Here is a 15,707-nt window from a genome sequence, read left to right as displayed (position 1 = left end):
GCAGTTGGGGGCTACAGAGAGAGAGAGAGCGCAGGATCTCAAGGTTGCAGATAGGCTTAAAGTGTTTTTAGGAGAACAGGTATTTTGGAGCACATGTGTAGACATGTGGACCCAGTGATGAGAAAGAGAACAAAGCTATAAACAAGGTGGGGAAGAGCAGGTGGCAGCCACCTTAGGGCAGGTAGAAGGTTGTGATGGGCCGCAGGTAGATGGATTGAAATGGAGGAGGGAGAAAACCCTCTTCAATAGAGATGGGGTTTCACTATGTTGGCCAGGCTGGTCTCGAGGTCCTGACCCAGGTGATCCACCCACCTCTGCCTCCCAGAGTGCTGAGATTACAGCTGTGAGCCACCGCCCCTGGCCATCAAGTTATACACTTTAAATGTATATAACTTGTATATGTTAATTATACCTCCATATAGCTATAAAGAATGGTGCTGAAGTACTACTATTTCTTTAATAACTGTATACATTATATAAGGGGCACTGTTGTAAATTATTAACAAATAATCTTCTTAATTTAATTGAAGTAGGTGTTCTATTTTTATCTTCCCTTTATAGGCGAGGAAGCTGAGGCACAGAGTGATTGTCACGCAGCCAGTAAGGTACTGACGCCTTCTAAGGCTCATGTGCATCAGTGTTTGTGAGCAGTGGACCCTTGAGTACACTTTGGTCATCTGTGGGTCAAGTACTTCTGGTGGCCTGAACAGGGACAAAGAAATGGAAGGAAGGAGGGAAGGGAAGGAGAAAATCAAGGGGAAGGGAGAAAAAAGGTATCTGCTAACAGCTCAGTTACCTTCCCTGAAACCACCTCTGGAAACTACTCTACATTCTAAATGCTACCCTTGTTAGCATTATTTATTTAGTAGTAGTTTCGTTGTTACACAGAATTAGATATGCCACTGGTCGAATCATACCTTATGAAACATTATATACAGCCCAAACCTAATGTGATTTGCATTTTCTGATCTTTTCCTTAGACACAGTCATTGAAATCAGTGAGGAACCTAATGTCCTTACTGAAGTAAACCTTGTGGATTATTAAGACTCTCTTATCCCTGTTTATTGAGGGGCGATTGACAGACTGATATTGTAGAAAATAAAGGGAGGGTTTAACCCATCTGAGAGGAAGTCAGCTCCCTTTCTTAGAGGAGCTTTATGGAATTGTTTTGGAAATAACTAAGATACTTGATTATTATAACTTGCTAACTGTAGTATAAATCACAGGCTGTATGCTTTGCAGGAGAACTTGAGCGATTTCCACTGAATTAAAAATCACCTGTCTTCCAGCTGGACGTGGTGGTGCATGTCTGTAGTCCTAGCGACTCAGGAGGCTGAGACAGTAGGGTTGCTTGAGCCCAGGAGTTTGAGGTTGTGGTGCACTCCAGCCTAGGTGACAGAGTGAGACCGTTTCTAAAACAAAAACAAACAGCCGCCGCCTTCCCCAAAAAACCTCACAGAACAACAACACAAATCTAACTATGAAAGATCTTAAGCTCTTACTGTTTTGAAGTAGAATTTGCATTTTGAAATATTTTTAAGTTTGGAAAACTAGTTCACAATGGTAGAGGTAATTAGACCATTCATATTCAGATTCTTGTTTGTATTTTGTTTGAGATTTCTATGCAAGGATATGAAAATAGAAGCATTCAATAAGGCACTGTAGCTTACTTATTTACTTTTTTAGGTTTGTTCCTGGATGAAGATTCAGGCAGTGATTGTAGCTATGGTGATAAACCAGGTTCTAGTTTACAAAGTTTTATGCCAGAAGGAAAAACCTTTTTCCCAGAAATTTTCCGAACAAATCAACATTTGTTCTATGTGCAATTCAGAGCCTATCAAGATTATATTTTAGATGAGTAGGTGTTTTTTGTTGTTGTTGTTTGGTTGGTTTTGAGATAGAGTTTTGCTCTTGTTGCCCAGGCTGGAATGCAATGGCATGATCTCAGCTCACCACGACTTCTGCTTCCTGGGTTCAAGCGATTCTCTTGCCTCAGACTCCTGAGTAGCTGGGATTACAGGCATGCGCCTCCATGCCCAGCTAATGTTGTGTTTTTAGCAGAGATGGGGTTTCTCTATGTTGGTCAGGCTGGTCTCAAACTCCCGACCTCAGGTGATCTGCCTGCCTTGGCCTCCCAAAGTGCTGGGACTACAGGCATAAGCCACCATGCCCGGCTGGTTTTTTCCATCTTTTGTCTTTTTAGTTTACAAGTAGATTATTTGTTTCAGTCCCTCAGATTGCTGGTTGTTGTTTCTGAGATAGTGTATTTAAGTGGATTTATGAACTTCCCTCTGCTTTATGCATTTTCAGTTCTTCCTGTGTTTCATTTGTTTGTAGCTGACTGTAAGGACTCTGAGGTAAAGGAATGCACAGCTGAGTTCTTGGAGAAGGTCCTTGAGCCATCTGGATGATGGGCAGTCTGGCACACTAATGTGTTCAAGGTTCTAGTTGAGGTAAGGTTAATTTTGTTGTTAACACCTTTGTCTCTAGCTATAAGCACTTTACTTCAGACTGTCACCGCTGAAGTGCTTATTTTTAATTAAAGTTTATGAGCTGATTCAAATAGCATGTGTTTCACATCTCATTGCCATGTTGCAGGAAGTGTTCTGCAAATTTTAAAGGCAACTGAGTTGTTACCAGAGAATTAAACTGGTTTAAATTAATTAAAAGAGGGTATTTGAGATCACTTAAAAAATTAGGACTAATTATGAAGTTAATGGTTTCAAAGAAGTTTTTAACTTCTTAATTGTAGTTCATTAAGCAGCTCAAACCTAAGAGGCATTTTTGTTGATTTATGTTTTTGAGATGAGGTCTCACTCTGTTGCTCAGGCTGGAGTGCAGTGATACGATCTCGGCTCACTGCAACCTCTGCTAAGAGGCATTTTTAAACTAGCCCTTTTTTTGCCTAGAAATTTGTTTATATGTGGTTAATCTCTTGACAGTGGGTCCCACTGCAAAATGTAAAAACAATGTTATTTTTCAGCTGACTAGGCCTTTTACATTTGCATTCTAATTACAGCTTTGAGTTTTTCTCAGTGTTTGTTAACTGACCACAAAAAGCCCTAGTAACCTAAAATGACAAACCAGGGAGTGTGAATACAAGTTGTCGCTGCAGCTTCCTTAGAAAATGGCATCACATACTGCAGTGATTATGTACGAGGCAGTGGATTGCAGCTATTGCTTGTGAGTTTTAAAATTTTGGATTATGCTAATATTTTTTGGTTGAAGTTCAGGCCTATTCATTTGGTTATGATGGGGCGCCCCCTGCCAGTCCATTCTCTGAAAACAGTCAAAGTCATTGCTTCAAAACAGAAGCATGCCATTTCTCTGCTTAAAACTCCTAATGCATTGTCTTTACCAAGGGCCTAGTATTGGCTTTATGGCTTCTCATTGTATAGAAAACACGTAAAATCCAAGCTCCTTCAGATGTCCTTCATGTCCTGGTCTCATTGCCTGCCTCTCTCTCACCTCATGTCTTGCTGCTCCACTGCACACGCCCCTTGCTCCATTTCCTCCCTCTGGCTCCAGCATGAAGGACTGCCTTCCCGCTCCTCCGGCTGCCAAGCCTGTCTCTGCCACAGGCCTTCTGCACTTTCCCTGCTCTTCAGATGGCTGCTTCCTTCTCATCATCCTCAGCCTTACTCCAAGCTGACTTCCTTGGACATCTCAGCAGAACCAGATCCCCACCCCTGCTAGTTATTCTTGTCACTCGTTATCATTGTGTTTATTGATCTTCCTGACTACAGTGTAAGCTCCATGAGGATAAGAGCCAGCCTGTCTTGTTCATCCTTTATGTTATGGGTAAAGGGTCCCCACCCACATTGTATGCTTTTAAAAAAATCAGATTGTCAGTATTATCTTATAGGTCTATCTTAATTTAGATTTCCATGTGTTACGTCACATTACTTTAAATTTCAGGCCACAGATGTGGACTTTGCAGCCTTGAAGGCAGTGGTGAGGCTTGCTGAACCATACCTCTGTGACTCTCAAGTGAGCACTTTTACCATGGAGTGCATGAAGGAGCTCCTCGATCTGAAGGAACATCGGTTGCCCCTGCAGGAGCTCTGGGTGGTGTTTGATGATTCGGGAGTGTTTGACCGGACAGCCCTTGCAATTGAGCATGTCAGGTAGGAAAAGAAGTTGAGAAAAATAACCTTGTGGCCAGAAACTTTGGATGAAATGAAGTAATTCTGGTCTGTGTTAGACCCAGATTTAAAACTCAACTGTAAACTTGGTCATTGCAATAATTAAAAATATCCAAAGATAGGATAATCTTTTTTAAATAAAAAAAAAATTCAAAGTTTTAAATCATTTTATTTTATTTTTTATTTTTGAGAGAGTCTTGCTCTGTCACCCAGGCTGGAGTGCAGTGGCGTCATCTCGGCTCACTGCAACCTCCTCGGCCTCCTGGGTTCAAGTGATTCTCCTGCCACTGCCTCCTGAGTAGCTGGGATTACACATGCGCACCACCACACCTGGCTAATTTTTGTATTTTTAGTAGAGACGGGGTTTCACTATGTTGGCAAGGCTGGTCTCAAACTCTTGACTTCAGGTGATCCACCTGCCTTGGCCTCCCAAAGTGCTGGGATTACAGGCGCGACCCAACCGTGCACCTGGCTAAAAATGGTTTTTAAATCATTTAATGATAATTTCAAAGTTACAGAAAAGCTGACAAAACTAGTATAGTTGACTCTTGAATGATGTGGGATTTAGGGGTGCCTATCTCCCCCTATCCCTACACAGTCAAATATCTGAGCATAACATTTGATTCTCCCAAAACTTAGCTACTGATAGCTTACTGTTGACCAGAAAATAAACCTTACCATTAATATAAATAATTGATTAGCACATACTTTGTATGCTATGTGTATTATCTTATAATAAAGTGCTAGAAAAAAGGAAATGTTAAGAAATTCATAAGGAAGAGAAAATATATTTACTACTCATTAAGTGGAAGTGGATCATCATAAAGGTCTTCATCCTCATCATCTTCACCAGAGGAGAAAGAGGAAGAAGAGAGATTGGTCTTGCTGCCTCAGGGGTGGCAGAGGCAAAACAGGTGGAGGAGAGGTGGAAAGGGAGGCAGGAGAGTCTGGCACACCCAGTGTAAATTATCAGTGGACCCCACGAAATTCAGACCTGTGTTCTTCAAGGGTCAAGTGTATAAAGAATTCCTGTTTATCTTTTACTTGGTTTTTGCAAATGTTAACAAAGTATAGGGGTTTTTTAATTGGGTTTGTATGTATTTATAAACTGACTTAAAAGTTGTAGATGTTAAGGCTGATGGTTGGTATATTTCAATACAAGAGTACAGAAAGTAGAAGAAGAGAAAGACAGTGAAGCAAGTTATATACCATGCTGTGTGTACTGCTAAAAGACGAATACACTGTTTTTTTAAGCGTATGTCTGCTCAAAGCAAGTGTTTTCTTAGGCTGTCTCTAGAATCCTTAGGGGATGTATTCATACCTGTCAGCATTTTTTGCCATAGTTATTTCCACTGCACAAGCGCACCCCTTGTCCCTTCCATGGGAAAGAAAACCCATACCTGGATCAGTGGGTATGATTTAAACAATTTTTCAGATCAATCTTTTATTGTATAGTTCCCTATGCAGATGTTATTTTGGATCTTCTGTAGGTAAGTATATTCACCAAAGAAGGCTTACTTTTAGCTATTTAAAAATAGACTTATATTCCTTCAGGAACTAAAAGACTGAGTAATATATAATGACCATAATGTAAATAATATTGCTTGGTGTTTTGTAGTATAAAAAGTACTTTCCATTTTCTATACCGTTGGTGAATTAACCTGGTTTTGCTGAGCTTAACTCGAATGCTCTGCAAAGAAGCAGAATGTTTCAGGCCCTGCTGCCAACATCTTAAGGACAGTTTCCGATTGTATGCAAGAACACTTAATCCTAGATGTTGAGTATTGGGCCAAGCAGAATGAATCTAAAGAACCGGTTTCTGTCCAGAACCCAAATAACTCCCTTCTGTTTTTCTCATTTAAAAAAAAATCTGTCATTTGAAGCATTTGAAGATAAAGGGATGCCTGATAAGTTTAGGAAATTAGGAATCAGGGAACTCATCTCTATTGGCATAGAAGTTCATAGAAAAGTAAGTATCTGGAATGTTATTTGGTAGTATTATTTGAAGAGGAACCTGGTTAAATGTGCACTGCATTTTGAGGGCTGAGATTTGGGTCAGTGCCCAGAGAAGGTCAAATTGTAAGGGATTTCATTTGTTCATTGATTCAATAAGTATTTGAGTGCCAGGTCCTTAGTCAAGGGTGGAGTATGTCTGGTGCATGAGACACACCATCATCAGGGAGCTGTTAGTCTAAAGGTGGGAGATGAGCCTTGAAGAGATAATCACGCACAGATGTCTGCGTGATTGGAAATAGCAGTCAGTGCTGTGAAGAATTACAGAGTGTCCTAAGGTTAGGTCAAGTTGCAGTTCTAGGGTTATTTCCTGGAATAATGACATTTGAACTTGGGTTAGCTGGGTGAAAGGGGAGGCAGGGGTGGGAAAGGGAAAAGATTTAGGCGCTCAGTGTGTTGAAGGAGCTGAAAGGCCAGCATGGCTGAAACACAGACAGTGCTGGGAGAGACTTAGGAAATGAGATTAGAGAGGTTGGCAGGGCCCAGACAGTGTGGGGCTTTGTTAGCTGGCTAGTCATTTTTGTCTTTAAGAGCAGTGGGAAGCCACTGAAGGGTTTTTATTCTTGGGTGAATATGACTAGTTTTGTGTTTTGTGTTTTTAATTTTTTTGGAAACAGGGTCTTATTCTGTTGCCCAGGCTGGAGTGCAGTGGTGCAGTTATGGTTCAATGCAGGCTCGAACTGCGGGGCTCAAGTCATCCTCTTGCCTCAGCCTCTGGATCAGCTGGGATTATAGGCATGTGCCACCACTGCCCAGCTAATTTTTTTTTTTTTTTTCTGAGACAGAGTCTTGTTCTGTCGCCCAGGCTGGAGTGCAGTGGCATGATCTCGGCTCACCACAAGCTGCGCCTCCTGGGTTCATGCCATTCTCCTGCCTCAGCCTCCCAAGCAGCTGGGACTACAGGTGCCCGCCACCACGCCTGACTAATTGTTTGTATTCTTAGTAGAGACAGGATTTCACTATGTTAGCCAGGATGGTCTCGATCTCCTGACCTCGTGATCCTCCTGTCTCAGCCTCCCAAAGTGCTGAGATTTCAGGCATGAACCTTCTCACCCGGCCACCCTGCTAATTTTGTAATAAAATTTTTCTGTAGAAATGGGGTCTCCTTGTGTTGCCCAAGCAGGTCTCGAACTCCTGGGCTCAAGCAGTCCTCCCACCTCAGTCCCCTAAAATGCTGCTTTGTTGTTTTCAAGGGTTCATTGTGGCTTCTGTATAGAAAACATTCAAATGGAGGGAGGTGGAATAGAGAGACCAGTTAAGAGGCAAGAGAGAGGACTAGAGTGGGGATAGAGAGAGGACAGATGGAGGCTTACTGAGAAAGTAGAATGGCTGGGACTTGGTGGTCAAGTGAATATCGGAGATGAGAAGATGTGAATGAGGTGAGAGAAGTCAAGGCTGACTTACATGTTTCTGGCTTGAAAGAATCAACACTGGGGGAGGTGCAGATGGGAATGATGTGTAAATGCTTGGCATGGTACTGGTGAGGATGACATTGGAGCTGAGTCATGGAATAGAACTATAAGTTTACCACGTGGAAAAGGCGGAAGGCACTTCTGGCAGCTTGACTAACAAGTTACATGGAGATTTGAAAGAGCTTGTGAAATTGAGAGTTTATGAACAATGACTCTGAGGCAGGAGAAGTGCAATATGGCAAGATTATGAATCTATTTATAGTACCACGTTCAGGACTTCTTTTTGAGGGCTAAAAGTGAGCCAGCAAAGGTTTTTATAATTGAGTAGAGGCATGCTTAAGTTCATTACAACAGCGACAAAAGACTCCACTAGAGGGTAAAGGGACTAACAGCCCAGTCTGCAATGATTAGGAGATGACTGGTTTCATTTTCAGTGCTTTCTTTCCACAGCAGAACTTCACAACTTAGCAGACTGCGGTTTCATCCTCAATTTCTTTTTTTTATTTTTAAAATTTTAAAACTTTCTTGTTTTTCCTTTTCTTTCACAGTTGTTCACTCGTTCTTTTGGATTAATCAAAGTAGACAAAATCCTTGCTTTTTAAGCTTTGCCTAATTCACTTACTTGAAAAGTGGGAAAAGTTATGTTTAAGTGTTCATATCTGATGTAAAAGTTTGTTTAAGATATGATTCTATCTTGTTTTTGTTTTTCCCTATGTTACTCAAAGCATGACTTAAAAAAAAAAAAAAAAACACATCATTTAAGGCAATAGTTCTCACTCTTGGCTACACATTACCATCCCCAGGGAACTTAAAAAGTACCCCTCTATGTCCAGATACTCATTTAATTGGTCTGGATGGGGCCCTGAACATCTGTTTGTTTGTTTGTTTTGTTTTGTTTTTTGAGACAGGGTCTTGCCCTGCTGCCCAGGCTGGAGTATGGAGTACAGTAGCATAATTAGATCTCACAGCAGCCTTTGGCCCCTGGGGCTCAAGCCATCCTCCCAGCTCAGCCTCCCAAGTAGCTGAGACTACAAGTGCATGCCACCATGCCAGGCTCATTTTTGTATTTTTGTGACAGGATTTTACCATGTTGGCCCAGGCTGGCCTCAGACTCCTGGGTTCAAGTCATCTGCCTGCCTTGGCCACCCGAAGTGCTGGGATTACAGGTGTAAGCCACTGTGCCCGGCCTATTTTACTTTATTTTTAAACCCATTATTTTATATGTTAACTTGATTGCACATTTACACATTATTTTATTGCATCTAGAAATACTCTGTGTTCTGTTTTTATATTTGAGAAAGTTTATAAATTAATACATTTGAAATGCCAGTATGGTTGTCCAGTACAAGGTTATTTTGTTTCAGTCACTCTCTAGTTTAGTAATGGCACCTTTTTCTCCCCCTCAGAATCTCAAGGGCTTATTTTTTGAAATTCTTTAATAGTCTTCCTTAGGGAATATTCAGTATAATTTTGTGCCATAGTGCTTTAAATGGAAGGAGGGACTAGATTATTTGAGTCATTTCTACTTTTTGATCCTATAAATATAGTAACCTTTAAAAAATGTTCAAAGTCATATTCAGATCCATGAAAAATATAGTAATCTTAAACATTGTTGTGAAACAATTTGAGGTACTGCTCTCCCTACTCCCTCTCCCAAATTGCGCCCTGCGGCCTTCTTATTAAGCTTTTGAATCTAATATATGAGAAGAAAATAATTTCTTATTAAATAGTTATTGCAAATTGTGCAACATGAACTTTCACTTTTTCCAAGTCACAAATGCTTGGATCCAAGAAAAAAAGCAAACAACTCCTCAAAAGAAGAAAAATTAGTGACCTTACAGAAATGGTGCTTTAAACTTCCAGCAGCTTCCACTTATTATTATTAGAGTGCTATTCAGAAAGACTTAACATGCACCTGAGTTATATACTATAAAACACTTTTCTTACTGGCTCTTGGAGTGCTAAGTGGGCTGTTTTAATGATGGGAAAATGTGCCTGAAAGGCAGCGGATTTCAATTTGCTTTTAAACTTTCAGGCATTATAACATTCTTGAAGACCGAGTTCCATCAGGACTTATTGTTGACTACCGCAATCTGTTGTCTCAATGTGAGGAGAGTTACAGGAAATTTTTAAATCTGAGAAGCAGTTTGTCAAATTGTAACTCTGATTCCCAGCAGGAAAATATCTCTGTGGTGGAAGGGTTAAACTTTTATTCAGAAATGAAACAGTTGAAACAAAAGCTGAAACTCATTGAGAATCCTTTGTTGAGGTATGTGTGTCTTTGTAATTCTTAGCATCTTTTCTTGTTGTCTTATTGATTGGACTGTTTTGTTTTTTTAAGGTATGTGTTTGGTTATCAGAAGAATTCTAATATCCAAGCAAAGGGTGTCCATTCCAGCGATCAGAAGATCACTCACGTGGTCTCCTCCACTATGATGGCTGGTCTCCTGCGGTCCCTGATCATGGACGGGCTTTGCCAGGAGCCCGGTGAGAAAGGAAGAGAAATTCAGGTAAACAGAGTTTCTCACTCCAGGTGGCTTTTTTTTCTTCTCATTCACCACAGATTTTCACAAATCCCACAAAGTATTTACAGGAGCTTTCCCGAGATGGTTTTCTGTGCAGTGGGAAGTAGTGACAGTCCTGTCTTTAGTCCTCAGTAGTCACTTACCAGGCATGTGTTAGGTCAGTGCACTATCAAAGGAGATGCTTCAATATGCGGTTTTTGGCTTCCATTTTCAAAGTTAGACATGAAGGCACTTAGACTAATACTCAAGTTAGTTTTTTGGGAGTGTATATTTACAAATGTGTTCTTACTGTTTTCTAGTTCCGTAGTGATCCACTATCTGCTATAAATGCCTGCTTCGAAGGTGACACTGTTATTGTTTGTCCTGGCCATTATGTGGTACATGGCACTTTCTCCATTGCTCACTCCATTGAGTTGGAAGGTGAGTGTGGAAGACACACAGCCAAACTCTCACACCTGAAATGTTTAAGTAAACAATAAATCACCGATCTTGTTGAAACTCCAAGAATATGATTTGAACCCATTTGATTTCTAGTTAGCTGCCTTGAAACATTAAGGACAGGGAAAGCTTGAAAGAGGTTGACCCAGTATTTCAGCAACTTGAGTTGTGGTTCTTTGTAGCAGTGTACATGTTGGGGGGATATTCATATAGAGGCTCATACAGGCTCATATAGAAAAAAGACCTTTAGGAAGAAACATACTTTCCAGATTGTAGGTGGTTTATGGAAAGGAAATCTAATTTCTAGAATTAAAAAAAAAATCTAGCAATATTTTTAAAATTTTTAATATTTTAAAAATTTGTTCCTTGCTCTTATCTCATAGATGTTACAGATATACTAGTACATAGCATTTTGTTTTTTGCTTTACACCTAGCTTGTTTTTGTGAGAGGTATAATGAAGGGCACTTAACTTGAAATTGGTACCAATTATCTTAATTCTCTAAATGCTTGCTGAATGTCACAAATGCTACACTTTGTGTCTTGACCAAAGTATACTTTAGAAAAGATTAATGTTGAAAGATTCCATTAAAAATAACTCTTTGGGCTGGGTGCAGTGGCTCACGCCTGTAATCCTAGCACTTTGGGAGGCCAAGGTGGGCAGATCACTTGAGGCCAGGAGTTTGAGACCAGTCTGGCTAACATGGTGAAACCCCGTCTGTACCAAAAATACAAAAATCAGCCGGGCGTGTTGTTGCACACCTGTAATCCCAGCTACTCGGGAGGCTGAGGCAGAAGAATCGTTTGAACCTGGGGGGAGAAGGTTGTAATGAGTCAAGATGATACCACTATGCTCCAGCCTGGGTGACAGAGCAAGACTCTGTCTAAAAATAATAATAATAATAACTTTTTGACAGTTATAATCTTATTGTTCATTTAGAGTGATTTCTAAATTTAGGTTACTTTACAATTGTTCATCTTGGTCCTATATATTTTCATAATGTGTCAAATTTAGTTACGCCTGTTCAACTATTTACCAAAATAGCTTCAAGTTAGCAGTGAAGCTTGTAATGCAAAAAATCATATATCATTTTGGGACTTGTGCAGCTGTTCAGAAACTGCTTAAGCTATGCTCTTTATCTTGTCAAAACTTCTAAACGGAAGCGAGGCTGGAAGTTTAGTTTTCTCTTGTTCCTAGTACATCGTCTTATCCCCTTTTTTGTTTTATGTGTGAAATTTTTGTTGTTTCTATTCTCCAATTTTTGATGTATAATATATATATATGTATATAAATAACACATCTGCAAGATAAATCACTGTGATAAAAACACTTTTTGGCATAGTGGAAATAACACTGATACTATAGTTTGTAAGGTAGATAAGAATTCCTCCTAGATTGGTGAGGAAATTTTAATGTAATTGCCAGAGTGTTGTAAACAGACATATAGAATGCTGATAGATTAGATATAAAAATGGCTGTATATTGACTAAGAGTCTAGGTCTGAGAATTGGGGAATCAGATGGTATCTCTAGTGTGCATATATGGAGTGTTCATGAGTTAGATTCAAGCTCATCTGATAGTGATCTATAGTTAGCCCATATAACAAGAGATACATATTGAGTACCTACTGTGTGCAGGGTGTCAGTAGTACTTACAATAGGGTTTTTCTTTCTTGTTTTGAAAATCCATTCCTTTAGGTGATGGTTTTATGTTTTAAGTGGAAAGAAATGCATCATTGTATAAAAATCTGTGTGAAAATCTTTTCTCTCAATATGCAGTTTTTTGTACTTTTAATTTTTCTGATGATAGAAAGCAATGGTTATTGTAGAAAATATGCAAAGCACAGGCAGATACATACAACAGTCAGAAACAAAATTATTCGTAATTCAGGCATCCAGAGTCCACCCCTGGTAGCATTCCAGTGTGTGGAGTCCCCTTGCATTCTCTAGGGCCCCCAAAGCCTTTGTCCTCTTCCAGTGTAGATACATTGAGTGGCTTTGCTTGTTAAAAACAGCTGCTGCTTTCATTTACTCAGACTCGTCTTTAGACAATGAGAGTTCTTATAGCTTTGTCTATGTGCTTCTGTTTTATAATGGAAGTCAAGTGAATTCTTTAGTTTTCTGATACTTCAGTTTTTTGTAAGCCCACTCAGGTGTTTGACTTGGCATTAATGGTTTGAGCAAGATTTATACCAATGTGATGGGTTTTTTGTTTTTGTTTTTTTTTTTGAGACAGAGTCTGCTCTGTCACGCAGGCTGGAGTGGAGTGGTGTGATCTCAGCTCATTGCAACCTCTGCCTCCTGGGTTCAAGCGATTCTCCTGGCTCAGCCTCCTGAGTTGCTGGGATTACTGGTGTCTGCCATCATGCCTGGCTAATTTTTGTAGTTTTAGTAGAGACAGGCTTTCTCCATGTTGGCCAGGCTGGTCTGAAACTCCTGACCTCAAGTGATCTGCCTGCCTTGGTCTCTGAAAGTGCCGGGATTATAGGCGTGAGCCACTGCACCTGAGATCTGATGCTTTATTTTTGATATGGAGTTTCACTCCGTCACCCAGGCTGGAGTGCAGTGGCACGATCTTGGCTCACTGCAATCTACGCCTCCCAGGTTCAAGCAATTCTCCCACCTCAGCCTCCTGAGAAGCTGGGATTACAGGCACATGCCACACACAGCTAATTTTTGTATTTTTAGTAAAGGTAGAGTTTCACCATGTTGGCCAGGTTGCCCTCGACCTCCTGACCTCAAGTGATCCCCCCACCTTAGCCTCCCAAAGTGCTGGGATTACAGGCATGAGCCACCGCACCCAGCCTTGATCTAATGCTTTTTATTTGCTAATGAGGTGGACTGTTTGTTTTTTTTTTTTCTGGTAACTAGTCAGTTTGTCAGATTTTAAGCCAACTGTTTAAGAGAATATTAAAATTAGATCATCTTGAGAACTGCTTAGGTTTATTCAAATGTAATTTATATTAGAATCATAGAATGTTAGAGTTAGAAACAAACTTCTAAGGGTGAATGCTTTAAAGTTTTGACTCAACCGTAAGTCCTTATTATTATTATTTGAGATGGGGTCTCATTCTGTCTCCAGGAATGAAGGCTGCAGTGCAATGGCATGATCATAGCTTACTGCAGCCTTAAAATTCTGGGGTCAAGTGACCCTCCCACCTTAGCCTCCTTGTGAGGTGAGTGAGTGGTGCATGCCACCATGCCTGATGATTTTTTTTTGTTTTTTTGTAGAGATGGAGTCTGACTATGTTGCCTGGACTAGTCTCGAACATTATTTATTTTTTGTAGCACTTTTGTAAGTGAATTTAGTGCTGAGCTGATGTGGGATAGTTGATAGGGTAGTCTTCCTGATACGGGAACTAGTCAGAGAGTTGTTATTAAAAGTTGGATATCCTGGTTTAAATTAAACAGGATATGTGGGGAGATATAGTTTATTTAAATGCAACATGGTTGACTGGTCTTATTATCACCTGCAGTCATTTGAACTAGAGAAACGTGTTCTAGAGTGTTCATGTTTAGGTGTTTTTCCTCACCCATCTTGAGTGTTCTTGCTCTCTCTTCCTTAGGATATGGCCTACCAGATGACATTGTGATAGAAAAGAGGGGCAAAGGGGACACTTTTGTGGACTGCACCGGTGCTGATATTAAAATCTCAGGCATAAAATTTGCTCAGCACGATGCTGTAGAGGGAATCTTAAGTAAATATCTGAATGTTTGGTTTATCGTTTGTTCTAAGATTTGAAGGAAAACTGTACTTTCTGTGGAAGATAGAATTTAATGAAATGTCACTCTTGAGTATAGGCATACCTTGTTTTATTGCACTTCACAGATACTGAGTTTTCTGTTTTACAGATTGAAGGTTGCGGCAACCCTGTTTCAAGCCAGTCTATTGGCACCATGTTCCCAAGAGCGTGTGCTCACCTTGTGTGCCTGTGTCACATTTTCGTAAGTCTCACAATATTGCAAGCCTTTTTTAAAAAAAACTATAGATAATATGCTGATCTGTGAGCAGTGATCTTGATGTTACTACTGTAATTGTTTTGGGGTGCCATGAACCACATACAATGGTGAACTTAACTGATAATTGTATGGGTTCTGACTATTGCACCAAGCAGCCATTCTCCTATCTCGTCTCCTTCTCTTTGGGCTACCCTATTCCTTGAGACACAGCAATATTGGAATTAGGCCAGTTAATAACCCTACAATGGCATCTATGTGTTCAAGTGAGAGAAGTGAAAGCTTATATCTCGCGTTAAATTTAAAACTTCTAAATGTTTGGGGGCAAGATGGCCGAATAAGACAGCTCCAGTCTCCAACTCCCAGCGGCGACACAGAAGACCAGTGATTTCTGCATTTTCCAGCTGGTGCACAGGTTCATCTCACTGGGAGTGCGGACTGATGGGGTGCCTGGTCAGCTGCAGCCGACCAGCCGGAAGGCCAGGCAGAGGCGGGCATCGCCTCACCTGCCAGGAGCCATGAGGGAGGGAATCCTTTTCTAGCTCCAGAGGGCTGAGACACACAACACCACGGAAAATCGAACTCCACCCCAATATTGCTTTAAGCAAACAGGCCACCAGGAGATCATATCACACCTGGCGGGAGGATTGCGCCCAGGAGCCTCCCTCATTACTAACACAGCAGTCTGTGATCTACGGCAAGGCAGCAGCGAGGCTGGGGGAGGAAGCCCGCCATTGCTGCTTAAGTAGAGTGAAAGCAAAGAAGCTGCTGGGAAGCTCCAACTGGGGTGGAGCTCACAGCAACTCCGCCTGCCTGTCTCTGTAGACTCCACCTCTGGGGACAGGGCACAGCTACACAGCAACAACAACAACAACAACAAAGCAGCAGAAACCTCTGCAGAAGCATATGACTCTGTCATTGGCTTTGAAGAGAGCAGTGGATCTCAACACGGAGGTTGAGATCACGAGCGGACAGACTGCCTGCTCCAGGGTGGGTCCTGACCCTGGAGTAATAACGAGCCTTATCCCACCCGGGGCAGTGCAGCCACCCACACACCCTCTGGGTGGAGAGTACACCCCCTGAGAGGAAGCTTCCAAGCAGAATAGACAGGTACACTCGCTGTTCAGAAATATTCCTCCTTTGCAGCTCTGCTGCTGATACCCAGGCAAACGGGGTCTGGGTGGACCTCAAGCAATCTCCAACAGACCTACAGCTGGG

The 15,707-nt window shown here is 41.1% G+C and overlaps 1 pseudogene; it reads left to right on the top strand.

The window, feature by feature from the left end:
* Nucleotides 1–2,280: 2,280 nt before the first annotated feature.
* On the top strand, nucleotides 2,281–11,206 carry LOC101002484 (annotated as a pseudogene).
* Nucleotides 11,207–15,707: the final 4,501 nt, after the last annotated feature.

The sequence above is a fragment of the Papio anubis genome, chromosome 18 (genome assembly GCF_008728515.1).
Source record: "Papio anubis isolate 15944 chromosome 18, Panubis1.0, whole genome shotgun sequence".
Taxonomy (NCBI): Eukaryota; Metazoa; Chordata; class Mammalia; order Primates; family Cercopithecidae; genus Papio; species Papio anubis.
Note: the sequence above shows the minus strand (reverse complement) of the source record. Positions and strands in the feature narration are given on the sequence as shown.